Below are 16123 nucleotides of genomic sequence, written 5' to 3'. Positions count from 1 at the left end.
AATAAGCAGGATAATCAGTGAGTCAGAAATGAACTGATTCACTGATGTCCATTCTTCCATTAAGAATGAAAAATCAGTTCCCAAAAACACAGCTGATAATGCATGTGTCAAGAAAGCTGATGAAGGTTCTGACATGTGGCCCACTGTAAAGTCATTCTCGAACAATCTGGCTCTGTCTTCTTAAGCAGATGAAACTCACAAAAGACCCTCAGAACAGATGCAATGTGTCAACATGACAACAGGCTCTCAATACTCCCCTTTAACAACTGCTCGTGTGCGTGTTCAGTAGCCTATGAGAGCCGCAAATGAGTCAGAAATGACAGAAACTCATGGATTGGTTTCAACTACAAACTCTGATATGCTGGTCAAAAGGACAAAGTGTCCTGATCCTTTCTCATGGAAATATCCAAAAGAATTTGGCTTCAGTTCATGTGTCCTGAGCAACACCACCCCCATAATATTGTAGATCTAAATGTTCTAGATTTAAAATAGAGAATAGAAAAACAAAATGTGTTCTGGTGTTCTCATTTTAAGTTAAAGGGGTCATCGGATGTCCATTTTCCACAAGTTGATATGATTCTTTAGGGTCTATAACATACATACAAAATTTCTCAATGGTAGTGTAAAACAACACCCTTTTACCTTGTCAAAAACAGCTCTGGTTCACAGCGACCCGTTTCGGTGCATGTTCCTTTAAATGATAATGAGCTCTGCTCACCCCGCCCCTCTCTTCCATGGGGTGAGGAGGCATTCTCTGGGAGACTGTAAACTTTAGCTGCATTTAGACGTGAAACTTGCTAACTAGCACATTATGAGGAGAGGCGATTTGCAAAGATTCATAAAAAAACCCTGATACTTCTTCTGTAGGTGAAGCTGGATCACGAATGATTTGCGCAAACATAGACGTAGAGGTAGATCGGGGGAGCATTCCATTCAAAAACAAAAGTAATCCTCTGCGTCTTTAGTGGCTCAGATATCGGGAGTAAATGACGACTGCTATGTTCATTATTACATCCAACAACATACACCTCAATCGCTTAGGAGATATTCTTGTCTATCCCTGCTCCAGCATCGAAACAATGGCGGACAGTTCACAGCTCACTCAGGACGGGTCTGTGCTAAAACGACCATGTCAATCAATAGTCGTGGGAGGGGCCTGTGCAGGGGCCTGTGCAGAACTATATTCTGCTAGGAATCTCAAAACAGCCTGATCTGACAAAGTGATTATTATTACTGGGGATTTAAAAAAAAAAAGCCCTGGGTGGATTTTTATCATTATAGGATGGATGTGTACACACATTTCCAACACAAATTTATGTTCAAACAACATGTAAAAGTGAATTTTGAACCTGATGACCCCTTTAAAATATATTTTCGATAAAAATAAAAATTACCCAGCTGCCTTAAAATTTTAAGTTCAGTCAACTTAAAAAAGTTTAGTCAGCTTGAAATGATAAGTTGTACTAAGTAACAACTTAGATGTTTGAGTTCATTCCACTTAAAAGTTTAAGGCAGCTGGGTTACAAGCCCAGTTTTGACAAACCAAATTGTTTGTTTAGTCAACTCAAAGATCTAAGTTTTCACTTAGTACAACTTAACATTTCAAGTTGACTAAACTTATTTGAGTTGACTGAACCTAAAATTTTAAGGCTGCAGGGTAACAAATTATTTTATGTTGACTCAACAAATTGTGTTTTTTCCTTTCTTTTTCTTTCTTTCTTTCTTACTTTTTTAACTCTCTTTCTTCAGTCAAAAAGAAACTAAGGTTTTTGAGAAAAACATTCCAGGATTTTTCTACATATGGTGGACGTCAGTGGGGATCAACAGGGTTGAAGGTCCCAATTGCAGGTTCAGTGCAGCTGGGGCTCTACACGATCCCAGCCAAGAAAAAAGGGTCTTATCTAGCAAAACGATGAGTCATTTTCTAAAAAAAAAAAAGTATATTTTATATATATATATTTATATATTTATTATATATTTTATATGATTAGAATATGCATTAGCTGAGATGCTGCTGTCACAGCCATGCTAACAACTTTGACTGTTTCTTTCCCACAATAAAACAGCTATCCTGCACAAAGTGCACAGCTATCTCAGAACAAGATTTGTGGCCTAGTCATGATGTGAGGCTTTTATTAATTCAGAGTCAAGACTGAGATAAGAGATTACGTTTAACTCTCAGTTTCTATTTGCCTACTGTAATTACTATTGTACGTTTTTGACATTTACAATCACCTCCTGAACACCCTAAAGGATGTTACATATTTTTGTGTTCGTAGAGGATTCTTGTTTGATCCCATTAGGAATGGTTCCAATTTATGAAAGATGTTCCATTAACATTCCTTTTGGAATGCTTATATACAATGTGAATTCAGGCTTGAACTCTACAAATTGAGTATTCCATTATTCAATTGTGATTTTACTGAAGAGCTGACAAGGTGCAGATGAAAAAAAAAAGCATTAGACAACCTATTTTGAGTCATTTAATTTTAGCTCATCTTTCAGCAACTATAATTGTGTGACTTAGCTAAACTTAAGCTCTTTCAACTGCAGTTCTACGATTTTCACTTTGATTTTAGGTGTATGATTATTTCTACAAACTTTCAGCAGGCCTTGACCTGCTCTCATCCCCCTTGTTTTCTTTGGTTTATAGTGGTTCTGCACTCTTTGAGTTGTACCTGAAGTCATTTTTCATCTGTGTTGATGATTACTCAACATTCAAGCAGAACTTCTGGCATCTTCTGTTGCTCAAGAAAACAAGTTGTTTTCATTTTTTTCCTGCATTGCTTCAACAAGGCTGATGAAGTATTTAACTGTAATTAACACATGCTGAGACATGCTGCCATTTCTAATGTTGACTGTAATGTGTGGGAACTCTTGCTTTTCCTGTTGTTTCTACCAAGTTAACATCCTCAATTCCTAATTTTTGTTTAAAATAATAGTTAATTTGGCTTGAGAGCCAGCTTACTGATCTGCTGTATAAGGTTCTTCTTCTTCTTCTGAGCCAAAACTTAGTCAGTATCTCCTCCTAGAGCTTTAAAGTTACAACCACCAAACTCAGGTCAGAACTTCAGACTGGTCTGAAGTTAGCTGCTATATCTTTTCTTACTGATCCGGCTTACGGTTTTCAAAAACCAGACTATCAAAACCACCTAAAATCCCATAGACTTTCATTGAGGGGGTGAAAACTTTTATAAAAAAGAGCCCTACAGTATGGTGCATCTAAGATGTTTATTGCTATAGCAAAGCTTAACAACTCCCTACTTTAAAAACTGCTAAAACCAGCCTAAGCTAAATGGCTGCTTTGGCTGGTCTCCCAGGCTGGTTTTAAAGTGGTTTAGGCCACTTTTTAGCTGGTCAGGCTGGTCTTAGCTGGCAAAGCTGGGAGACCTGCTAAAAGACCAGCCAAAGTTAAACCAGCTATTTTCAGTTTAAACCAGCTAAAACTAGACAACCAGCCTACGCTGGTTTTAGCTGTTTTTTAGCTGTTTTTTACTGAATCAACTGGTTTTAGTTGGTTTAAACATGTTAATCATGCTAGAAACATGCTAGTAACTTGCTAATCATGTTAACAACATGTTATTAACATGCTAATCATGCTAGCAACATGCTAATAATATGCTAATTATGCTAGAAACACGTTAGCAACATGCTAATAACTTGCTAATAATGCTAATAACAGTAAATAACTTGCTAATCATGCTAGCAACATGCTCGTAACTTGCTAATCATGCTAAAAACAGTTAATAACTTGCTAATCATGCTAGCAACATGCTCGTAACTTCCTAATCATACTAGCAACGTGCTAGTAACTTGCTAAGCATGTTAGAAACATGCTAGCAACATGCTAATCATGCTAGTAACATGTTAATCATGTTAGAAACATGTTAACAACATGTTAATTATGCTTGTAACTTTAATAATCATGGTAACAACATGCTAGTAACTTGCTAATCATCCTAATAACATGCTAGTAACTTGTTAATCATGCTAACAACATGCTAGTAACTTGCTAATCATGTTAGAAACATGCTAGTAACATGTTAATCATGCAAGCAACATGCTAATCATGCAAGCAACATGCTAATCATGTAAGAAACATAAGAAACATGCTAATCATGCTAGAAACATGCTAGCAACATGTTACTTAAGCTATAAGCATGCTAGTAACTTGCTAATCATGCTAGAATCATGCTATTAATTGGGTAATCATCTTAACAACATACTAATCATGCTAACAACATTGTAATCAAACTATAAAAATGCAAGCAACAAGCTAGTCATGCTAAAACATGCTAACAACATATTAAATCATGTAAGCAATGTGCTAAATCATGATAGCAACATCAACTTTCATACTTTTACAAATGCTTCAAAAGGCTAGGCTTTCTCAAGCCAACTCAAAGTTTGTTCTCAAACTTTACTCATCTAGTTAGAATTCTGTCCTTGTTTTACTCACCCATTAGACTTTTGTGGAAACTTCTTACAACAGCCTAAACTGATTTTCTGGTCTTAGTTATTCTCTTAATCTGGTCAGAGTGGTGTACTGGTTTTCCCTGCTGAAAAAAAAAGCAGTAGACACCATCACAAAATTTGTAATGGTTTTTCTGGTTATAATGGGACTTGTATTGGTTTTAATGGAAACTGTAATGGACCCTGTGGGTTTCTACTGGTAACTAGTCACCTTCTATTTGTGGCTTGTTAAAACCACTAAATCCTAATGGAATATGTCCCAAAACACACAACAGAAAACCATTTTTAATGGTTTTAATGGTTAAAAGTTGATGGTTTGTAATGTTAGTAATGATATTTGTAGTATTAGAATTTCTGATGTGATGGTTTCTATTGTTTTTTTCGACAGGGTTAAAAGAGATTTTGGCAGTTTTCAGCTAATCAGGCAAGAAGACCAGCCGGCTGCTCATCTAAACCAACTAAATACCAGCTTAGCTCAGGTTGGGAGACCACCTTAAACCAGCTAGGACCGGTTTAAACAAGTTGCAACAAACCAACAAACGTCCTCATGATAGGAAATTTAATTGTGAACATTCTGTCACTGCAGCTGTTCCAAATAAAAATCATAAAATTTGAGTGTTCTGTAGGTGGACATAATTCCTTGAAAGTCAACTGAAATCCGGATGAAATCTGAAACGCAGATCTTTCTCAGAGTCTCCAGAGAGGACAAAAGCAGAATCTTATTGACCACAAAAACAAACCCTCCACTTTTTAGCCAAAGCAAGCAAAGGGGCCCCCGAACAAATCCCACATCTCCCTCAGTGCTGCTGCTTTTACAGTCCAGTCGTATTAATAGGTTTGGAGAGTTGGGGTCTCAGGTGGTCAAAAGGAACCCACAGGGACTGTCCCATCTCCTGTTGTCCATCAGCGTGTGATCAATGTCTGTCACCCCAGCCCAAACATCCCCCACCCCAGCACACCACCCTGCCCTATACACAGTCTTACTGTACCTAATGACTAATTCATGCACTCAGAAGTGCAAACCCAAACCTGTAAGACTTTTGTTAATCTGCAGAACACAAATTAAGATATTTTAGATGAAATTTGAGAGCTTTCTGACCCTGCATAGACAGCAACACAACTGACATGTCCAAGGCCCAGAAAGGTAGTAAAGACATTGTTAAAATAGTCCATGTGACATCAGTGGTTCAACCATAATTTTATGAAGCAAAAATAGCAGTTTCTTCTCTTCTGTGTCAGTCTTTGATGCACGTTCATAAAAATACCACATTAAAATGATCTTAATTTGTGCTTTGAAGATGAATGAAGGTCTTACAGGTCTTGGAATGACATGAGGGTGAGTAATTAATGACAAAAATTTCATTTTTAGGTAAACGATCCCTTTAACTAGTCCTTTGTTTTCTTGATGATTTTGCACATTAAAATCCAACCAGTTGATGGTAGCCATTGACTTCTATTATGTTAAAAAAAAATCACTATGAAAGTCAATGGCTACCATCAACTGTTTGGTTACCAACATTCTTCAGAATAACTTCTTTTGTTCTCATCAGACGAAGAAACTCATACAGGTTTGGAACAAATTGAAATTGAAGGTGAATTAATAATGACATTTAAAATTTTGGGGGTAAACTATCCCTTTAATGGATTTTAACATTTTCTTCCATCATTTTTTTTTTATCTTATATTCCATGCTTATGTTTTTACGAAATGTCCAGTCAAGTCATGCTTTTTGCTCATATGGTTTTTCTATATTTCCCTGAAACTGCTTTTGTACACTTTGTGACATGTTTTAGTACCCAGAACACTAAGAGGAATCAAAGCAACAAAAACAGAGCACTTTTACAAGGCCAAGAATAAAACCTGTGGGGGTGGATGGAACAGTCCTCAGTTCTTAAACGTTAATCCCTCTCATTATTAGGGTTAATGTCTATAAGGAATCTTTCTATATATATCAACACTGCTGAAATAACAGCAGTTTATGGACACTGAAAAGAAAGAGCAGATAAATGTAACATCACAAGCATAGTTCTGTGAAGCTATGATCTCTCTGGCCACATATCAGCACGTTTATGCATGTGTTCTTTTGGCCGTTCTGTTATGCTTATGTCTGTACACAGCAGGGAATCCTTTGATATTGGTGGATGACAGGAAGTGATGCGAAGACCCCTGTGTTCTGGACTCTGGTGGGTGGCTCATTCAGTTTTTGTCTCAGAGCCAGAGGCGTCACAGAGAGGGAATTGTCAGTTGGGCCTGGTTATATCTGGGACTACATTCTCCTGTGGAATAAACAGCATCAGTGTTCCTTGTTTACAATCACTGGTATGAAAAGTTCCAGAGGGAAACTTCCTGTTTATTAGGAACAAGTTACAGAATCACACCAACTAAACTCGTGTCATTGAGTTTAGTTGGTGTGATTCTGTAACTTTTTTTTACATGTAATTTACATGCAAAGAGAAGGTATATACAGTTGAAGTAAAAAATTTACATACATCTTGCAGAATCTGCAAAATGTTTATTTTACCAAAATAAGAGGGATCATACAAAATGCGTGTTATTTTTTATTTAGTACTGACCTGAATAAGATGTTTCACATAAAAGACATTTACATATAGTTCACAAGAGAAAATAGTGGTTGAATTTATAAAAATGACCTTGTTCAAAAGTTTACATACACTTGATTCTTAATACTGTGCTGTTACCCAGAATGATCGACAGATGTGTTTTTTTTTTGTTTAGTGATAGTTGTTCATGAGTCCCTTGTTTGTCCTTATCAGTTAAACTGCCCACTGTTCTTCAGAAAAATCCTTCAGGTCTCACAAATTCTGTGGTTTTTCAGCACTTTTGTGTATTTGAACTCTTTCCAACAATCACTGTATGATTATAAGAGCCATGTATGTAAACTTTTGAACGGTGTCATTTTTATATATATTTTTTTATTTTCTTTTGTGGACTATATATAAATATTTTTATATATTATATTTATATATTTATATTTATATATATATATATATATATTTTTTTAAGTAAAATATCTTATTCAGGTACAAAATGCACTACAAATAAAACATAAAACAACATGCATTTTGTATGATCCCTCCTATTTTGGCAAAATAATTAACATTTTGCAGATTCTGCAAGGTGTGTGTAAACTTTTGACTTCAACTGTGGGTTTGCAAAGCAGTTATATGACATAAATGAGAGATGATAAACTGCATAAAATAACTCTACACAGTTTGCATGAAACATCATTTTCCAACTTGTGTGGTTACGTAATTGCTCTAAATGGGTTAATGTCAAGAGAAAAGAGTGAAGTATGAGTGTGTGTTTTTTACGCCTTCTCTCAACACAGACAGGAGAAAATGTGGTTGAAATAACTGTACTGATTTAAACAATACAATAAAAAAGAATGAGTACTGTTGTAAAATATAAATAAGTAAGAACACATAAAACAGTCTCAAACACTAGACCATATCAGGAAAAAATAGGGTGTCTGGTCAGCCTAATCTTGACCTATGCATGACAGCTGCACTTCAGCAAGTCCAAATTTCCGCTGACATGAAGCTCTTTAAATCATCAGGCATCTCAAACACCATTTTTTCCCTTATATGCTGAAAGTGGTAAGGGTACATATGCAGTACACTCAGAAATGGTTCCTTCTTTGCTGATGACACAACTACTCTACAACTCTCATATAACCCTTCACTACTGACCTCTGACCTCTATTGCAACTTAGAAATGTTCTTGCAGCTTTACTGCTGCATCTATGCGCCATATACTGTATATTTGAGAAGGCAGGCTCTACTAATTATACACTAATACTAAAATACATTGAAATGAATTCAAATAAAGTCAGCATGACCAATGTTCAGAATATCAACTACAAATGCTCACCTTCCACAGCAGCAGTCCCACCAGGACAAGTTTTCACATGACCTTCCTAGCTCAACACTTCAGAATTCCTCAGATGTGTTATCACCACACTCAATGAAAAATAACGCAACAGGGGAAAACAATAGAGAGGAGAGAGCCAAGACAAAGACACAACAATGTCAGAGTTGCGAGGTGGGAGGCAACAACTTACTTTGATAAAATCCTGGATTCCTCCTGAGAACTTCACCACACAGAAGAGCCTTTTAATAATATTGGGAAAAATGAAAGCAGATGTTAAAATATAAAGCCAGTTATATATAGAACTTTAATAGCAACATTGACAAATTTAAAAGTAATGTAGATTTAGATGCAGTTTTCATAACGTGTTAGGTATGAAAATTAGGTATGACTCAAACACAAGTCAATGGTCTATAATAGGGAATGGACAGCGATGTCCTGTAGGCACATACCTTTATAAGCGGTGTTAGGGTCATGGTATTTCTGGGAGGGACCATCATCACAGCATACCTGGACCTGAGACAGCTTGACTTAGCAGGACATGTCCTAAGGGTATAATAGCAATGTGAAGAAATTTAAATTTTGTCGATTTTAAAATACTTACAAATAATGAACAACCCATTGTACACTAGTTTAATTTGTCCATTATATAGAAGTGTAGAAATATCCATATTATACACTGTATCTAAACATCCTTAAAGGGATAGTTCACCCAAAAAAGAAAAAAATTACCCCATGATTTTCTCGCCTTAGGTCATTTTAAGTGTATATGACGTTCTTCATTCAGACTAATATAACTAGAGTTATATTAAAAAATGTTCTGGCTCTTTCAAGCTTAGTGTGGCAGTGAATGGCTGTTGAGACTTTGAAGCCCAAAAAAGTGCATCCATCCATCATAATAAGTACTCCACATGGCCCTGGACGGTTAAAAAAGGCCTTCTGAAGTGAAGTGATGCATTTGTGTAAGAAAAATATCCATATATAAAACTTTCTAAACCGTAATCTGTAGATGTTGCTAACTGTCTAAAGTGCAGTGGAGAGAACAAAACAAAAAACTGGTCACAAATTAGAAGTATAAAATGAGGATTTGTAAATAAAAATGTTGGGATTTTGATATAAGCCAAGAGACTTTGCTTTGATGTTCCTTTGCTGTAAACAAAACTTGCTAGCATATTCTCAACAGCCATTCACTCCCATTATAAAGTTTGGAAGAGCCAGGACGTTTTTTAATATAGCTCCGATTGTATTTGTTTGAAAGAAAAAAATTCATGTAGACCTAGGATGGCTTGAGGACGAGTGAATTTTTATTTTTGGGTGAACTATCCATTTAAATCTATTTCCAGTGGACTAGAATAAAACCAATGGGATAAGTAAAATATGTATTAGGTAAAAGATGTAATTTCTTGAAACAAACTTATTTTCTTACACAATTTGGATTAGCAAGTACATTTTTCTAATTTTAAGGCTGCTTAGATGCATTTACAGGTAATCCAAAAAAAAAACAAAAAAAAAAACACAGGCGTTATGACAACTACTCAAAATTCGTGCAGAGCAAATGAGACTGCAAGCAAATGAGACTAATTACTTGGCTAACTTCGACTGTCTAGACAGATTGGACAACTTGAACTATTGTAACACTGTGCATATGAGTCATGTGATGAACTGACAAGTGATATTATTAAAAAGCAGAAAAGAAACTGTGAACATTACAAGTGACATTTAGACATGACCTTTTTTGATTACTGAGAGGAAAAATGTGTTCACTAATTTTTGGTCACGAGTGTGTAAAATAATCAGGGTAGAGTTACATACCTGTGCAGAGATAAGACACACAACTAAGGGTCCACATTAAGTTTCAGAGCAGCCGACTGATAGAGGAAAGTTCTAGTGATCTGTGGGTTTATATGCATATTTTACCTTCATGTGTTTGAAATTCCTTTCACATATTTGATTTGAATAGAAGCAGATTCTAAACAAAGGACTAAATTTCATTTATGGGAAATATACACCATGAAGAAAAGCTCCTGATTTAATCAACTGTCTGCCACATGAAAATGTAATGCTTAAACTGTGTGATGAATGTACATTTTGATTTTGTCATTTCAAGGAGGACCTTACTGAGGGAACACAAATGGACACTGTGTACAAAATCTATTGCACTATACAAACCGTCCCGTTAACTGGAGTGAAAGGAAATCAATAGAAAGCCTTTTTAAAGTCTCCCGAGCAGATGCTCAGGCCTCCAAACCCCCAGACAACAATCAAAACTGTCATTACACACTGAGCTCCACCTGAACCCCACAAATATAAGCAACTGCCTTAAATGTGATTCTTTAGTGATTCCATCTGAATCAGGACAGAATCTGCAACAGACCTGTTGGCTTATGATTATAGGTGGTCTATACCATCATCAGTATATCAATAAAATAAATGGCTATTTGGCTTGGTCTTATGAACGATTCACATTTCATTAGCAAATGTAAATCTAGTGTTCAATACAGCTTAGAATTCAGGACTAAATATTTTTTTCTGTCATTCATTTGTGTAACAGCAATGTTTCTAGCCTAATGACAACAGCATGTGAAGGTTCACCTTGAATTCCACCTTAGAAATGAGAAAAGTTTCATGCATTTCCCTTGACAGACTCCACAAGCTGCCTCAAAGCTGTAAGAGAGAGGATGATTGTTTAGGGCTGTTTGTTTAGTAACACATCATTCCCTTCATTCTCAGCCTCTTGCTTAGAGGAATTTGAGTGAGGTTTAAGAGTGAGATTTTCACACCAGGCGTATGTTGGCACCAGGAAAAGAGGTGGAAATGAGAATGCTGACAGTGAAAGGACTGTCTGTGCTACAGCTGCCACCTGCTAGCTCACTAATATCTCAAACTTCTCAAGGCCAGAGGATAAGAGCCGAACGAAGACCTCATCCTCCCCCTGGACTGAGAGTCCTGTCACTATTATCTCAGCTGAAGCTGAACTGTTCTATCTACTGAGAAATAATGAATTATTTTCATAGGTCCTCTAATGTCTCACGCATCTCGCATTACTGATTCACACACTGCACTACATTCTATTAAATTACTGTAAATTATATACATTACAATCTTTTATGGAGTTCTTTATGGTTTGGATAATGGCTAATTAGCTAGATAACATGACCACTTTATGTTAGCATTAATGTCACAGTGTAATTTTAAAATAATACTGACAAACAACATGTAATTATTGTGTGTATAGCATCTTATTGGGTGATTTGAACCCCTGACTGTAAGTATTAAACTGGCATAATTTGTGCTACAAGCATGAATAATATCTCAAAATGTGTGGCTTGTTGAGAATGATAAAATTGGCTAAAACAATTTTATAGTCTGAAGAGAAATCTTATAGACCTGTGAGTGCGGTCATTTACCTTGCAGTATGTAAAAACCAACCCGATCTCATGACAATTCGTACATATTTTAAAGGGTGTCTAATTCAGCATTTTTTAAACGAATCTCTTGAATGAATTATTCAGTGACAAACACAATGACAACACAGCTTCGAATGTTCCGGTATGACGTTCACCCAAACGTTATAGGTTAATGCTGAGGTAAATCACATTACATGACTATTTACAAGCTGTTTACTAACGGTATAAATGCTTGGAAATAATATTTAACGTTTTAAAATCTGTTCATTATTTGTAGCGCGCCAGCCACCCAATAATTTGGAGAAAAAACACTGCATCTTAAGGACCTTTTCAGAAAATGTATGTAAATCACATTCAAATACTAAATACAGAAATTCTTTTATTCTTTTTTTAGATCATAATTTTAAAAATTCTATAGTTAATTGAAAGTTTGAAGAAAGAAGAAAAACTACAGTATGCATAAATGGCATTCGAAATTTTTTAATTAATGTGACTTTCACAAAAAAGGGAATTTATTACTTTTAATAAAATAAACTTCTGAGAACCCACCATATATGTTCGTATAGCTAAATATGATCTCCCACAACACCATGTTTACAAGTTTTCTTGGCATTTATGTTGGTATTTATGGCCTAATATGTCAGCAGTGTCCTTTAAATTGGAGACACTATGTATTTATTATTAAAAATATTAAATAATTTGAAAATTAAGTCGTCTCCCTCCGAGACGACTTAATATCACAACGTCATAAAGTGACCTGGAAAGAAGGGTTTTAAAGGGGTCATCGGATGCTAAGTTCACTTTTACATGTTGTTTGAACATTAATGTGTGTTGGCAGTGTATGTACAAATCTACCCTATAATGATATGATGCAGTGTTTTTTAATTAATCTGTAAAAATATTTCCTTTTTCTAATCAAGCCATTCTCAGATGCCTGTCGTTGTGGCGTCACACCTACAGAGGCCGCTCCCACAATAGTTGATTGACATGAGCGTCTTACCTCAGATCAGTTGTAACAGTCCAACCTTCGTGTTTTGATGCCGGAGCAGGGATGTAAGTTAGACAAGAATTGAGCAGTTGAGGTGTTGTGTTGCTGGATGTAATAATGAACTTAGTGGTTGTCATTTACCCCCCGACATCTGAACCGCTGAAGATGCAGTGGATTACATTTGTTTGTGAAGGGAATGCGCCTCCCGATCTACATATATCCGTCTATGTTCGCGTGAATCATTGGCAATCCAGCTTCACTTACAGCTGAAGTGAGTATGAGGGTTTTTTTTTTTTTATGAATCTTTGCGATCGCCTTTCCTAATAATGTGCTAGTTAGCAAGTTTAGCGGCTAAACGCGGCTAAAGTAAACATGCCCGTCACTCCACAGAGAGAAGAGAGGGGCAGGCCGAGCAGAGCTCGTTTGCATTTAAAGCAGCCTTGACTAGAATGGGATGATTTTTGCAGAGCTGATTTTGGCAAGGTAAAAAATGTGTTGTTTTACACAACACTTTAACCAAAGTATATTATAGACTTTTCATTAAGACCCCAAAGAATCATATCAACTTGTGGAAAATGGGCATCCGATGACCCCTTAAAATTACTCTTGGTAAGTTCAAAGTAGAAGTTCAGCGGATGATCTACCTGTTCTCTGTTGCAACTCTGTGGTACTTTACCTGCTGACCTGGTACCTGAAAGCACATGAAGTAGGCATAGTTGCCAAGCTGTGGTGGGCTGTAGGTGTGCACCCATGCAGGGGGGCCGGGTAGAGTTGTAAATGACTGGTGTGGTGTAGTCTGTTGTGTGTGGTGGGGGGGGTGACACGGCGATTGACAGCAGGAGGGCAGGGTGGTTATTCTCTCTAACTAAAATGAGCTTTAATGGTTATAGCAACCCCACCCGACCCTGCCCTTCATTAGTAATGGTTGTTATTCACTGTCAAGACCTGCTATAAATCATTTTTATGAATCAAATACATATTCAAAGTAATGAGGAAAATAAATTACCAAAGAGTCCAAAACACATTAAATGATATTCAATGAAATGCAATAAACTCAGAGCTGAAACTGAATGATTATTGTGTTGTCGTGATTGAAATACTTCAAACTCATGATTCAAAACCAGCAAACTGTGATGCAGCATCCAAAGATTCAGTGCATGTTTACACAAACTTGAAAATATAGTAGACAGAATACAAAAACAAATACATCTTCAACAGACTGGACTGCTGTGGACTGTATAGGCCAATGACAGGCTTATGTCACAGGAATTAATTACATTTTTTAAAAATATTCAAATAGAAAACAATTATTTTAAATAGTAAATATATTACAAAAATTTTTTACAGTTTTTTCTGTAATTTGAATTAAATAAATGCGTGCTTGGTGAGCAGAAGAGACTTCTTAAAACATTAAAAATCTTACTGTTCAAATTTTTTTACTGGTAGTGTATCTATACACTCCACTAAAATGATGAAATACATCCACTAAAATGATGACCAAATACATGAAATCAAGGCATTTGCAGATGGATATGCCAGTAAAGAATCACTCAATCAGACAGTATAACCATTGATGCAGAAGACTTCACACAGTACTGCTCAACACCGCCCTCTGTTGCTGGCAAAGGACTGAAAAATACTAAGAATCAGACAAAATGATTCAGCCACCATAAAATGCCATGAAGAAACCACCAGTAATCCATTACTACTAAAAAAGCAAAAAAAACAGGGTGGATCAGGATGGGGTGAGCAGACTGATTTAGAGACGAACAGGTTTTACCTTGTCCGAGCCCTGCAGCTGGTCTGATGACGAGTCATTCCCAACTGAACTTCATTCCAAATCCGTGACATCCACTAACCTGCAGCCTTTCCAGACACCCTTCCTGATGACTAATAAGATGTAATCGGGACAAGCTGTCACTAAACAATGCGTGCGCAGGTGGAAATGACATGGAAATTACACTAATAGTAATGACTAATAGTTTTCAGTTTGCAGTTGCTAAATGTTTATGTAGTGGCCTGAGGGAAACATTCTTGGATAGACAGAAAATGAACCACTCCAGATTCCCAGGGGGATGCTTTTCTGGTACATGTTAAATCTTTTCAACAAGAGCTCTTACACAACCTTTGATTACATAATCTGAGAATGTAACTACAGTCCAACATTTTAGCGTGACAAAGGCGTGACACGCACGTTGTGACCCCGGCCTGCCCAAATGTATCGTTTAATCCTGTTATACACTCAGGGTCAGAGAACAGAATCAGCTCTGATCCTAACGTCCCTTTGGACCGCAGCACACCCTTTCATTGATGCATCTACACTATGGCCCAGGAACAGAGGTTGGGTAATACAGAGACATCAGAGCAGGTGGGCGCATGTTGAGCATTGAAACACCCAAGACCAATAAGCACAGTGGAACACAGGAAATGTGTTTGTGGGCTGATTCCCAGAAAAATAAAACCATGTGGGCTGTGCATAATTTTAGATGTGGATATTGCTTAGTACAAGTCATGTATGAACACAAAGCAAGAGACTATGAACTGTAAGGTCTGTCAGCAGTAGTATTAAATAGATATTAGCTCACTGACTAAATTAGAAAAAAGGAGAATTAAAGAGTTAGTTCACTCAAAAATGAAAATTCTGTCATTAATTACTCACCCTCATGTCGTTCCAAACCCATTAGATCTTCGTTCATCTTCAGGATGATTTTGTGATGAAATCCAAAAGCTCTCTGACCCTGCATAGACAGCAACGTAACTGACAAGTTCAAGGCCCAGAAAGGTAGTAGAACATCGATAAAACAGTCCACTTGACATCAGTGGTTCAACCGTAATTTTACGAAGCTACGATAATATTTTTTGTGCACAAAGAAAACAAAAATAATGACTTCATTCATGAGGTTACCACGACATACTGACGCAGAACATAGATGTACTTAGCCACTTTTCAGACCCCTTTAGTGAGTTTTTTTCCAAAAACAAAAAAAACAACAACAAAACAAACAAAAAAATAAAACCGCATTGCAACAAATCTAGCAACTTTTTGACCAAACCTTACTTCGTTTCTGAGACTCATTAGCAGGATTGCCAAGTTTTCGCAACAAAACCTGCCCAATTGTCACTTGAAACTAGCTCTAAATTAGCCCAATTCTATTTTGCGGGGGTCACCGGTAGAAACTTTATTCCGGGGGCTAAAATGCACATTTTTTTATTTTTTAACGGGGTTCACCTGGTAAATTTGCATTCCAGGGGCGTTTTTTTGGGTCACTTCAACCCGTGGCAACAGTTTTAAAGGAGAACTCCACTTCCAGAACAACAATTTACAAATAATTTACCCACCCCCTTGTCATCCAAGATGTCCATGTCT

The sequence above is a fragment of the Labeo rohita genome, chromosome 19, assembly GCF_022985175.1.
Source record: "Labeo rohita strain BAU-BD-2019 chromosome 19, IGBB_LRoh.1.0, whole genome shotgun sequence".
Classification (NCBI taxonomy): Eukaryota; Metazoa; Chordata; class Actinopteri; order Cypriniformes; family Cyprinidae; genus Labeo; species Labeo rohita.
The sequence above is the reverse complement of the archived record's forward strand: the minus strand, read 5'-3'. Positions refer to the sequence as shown.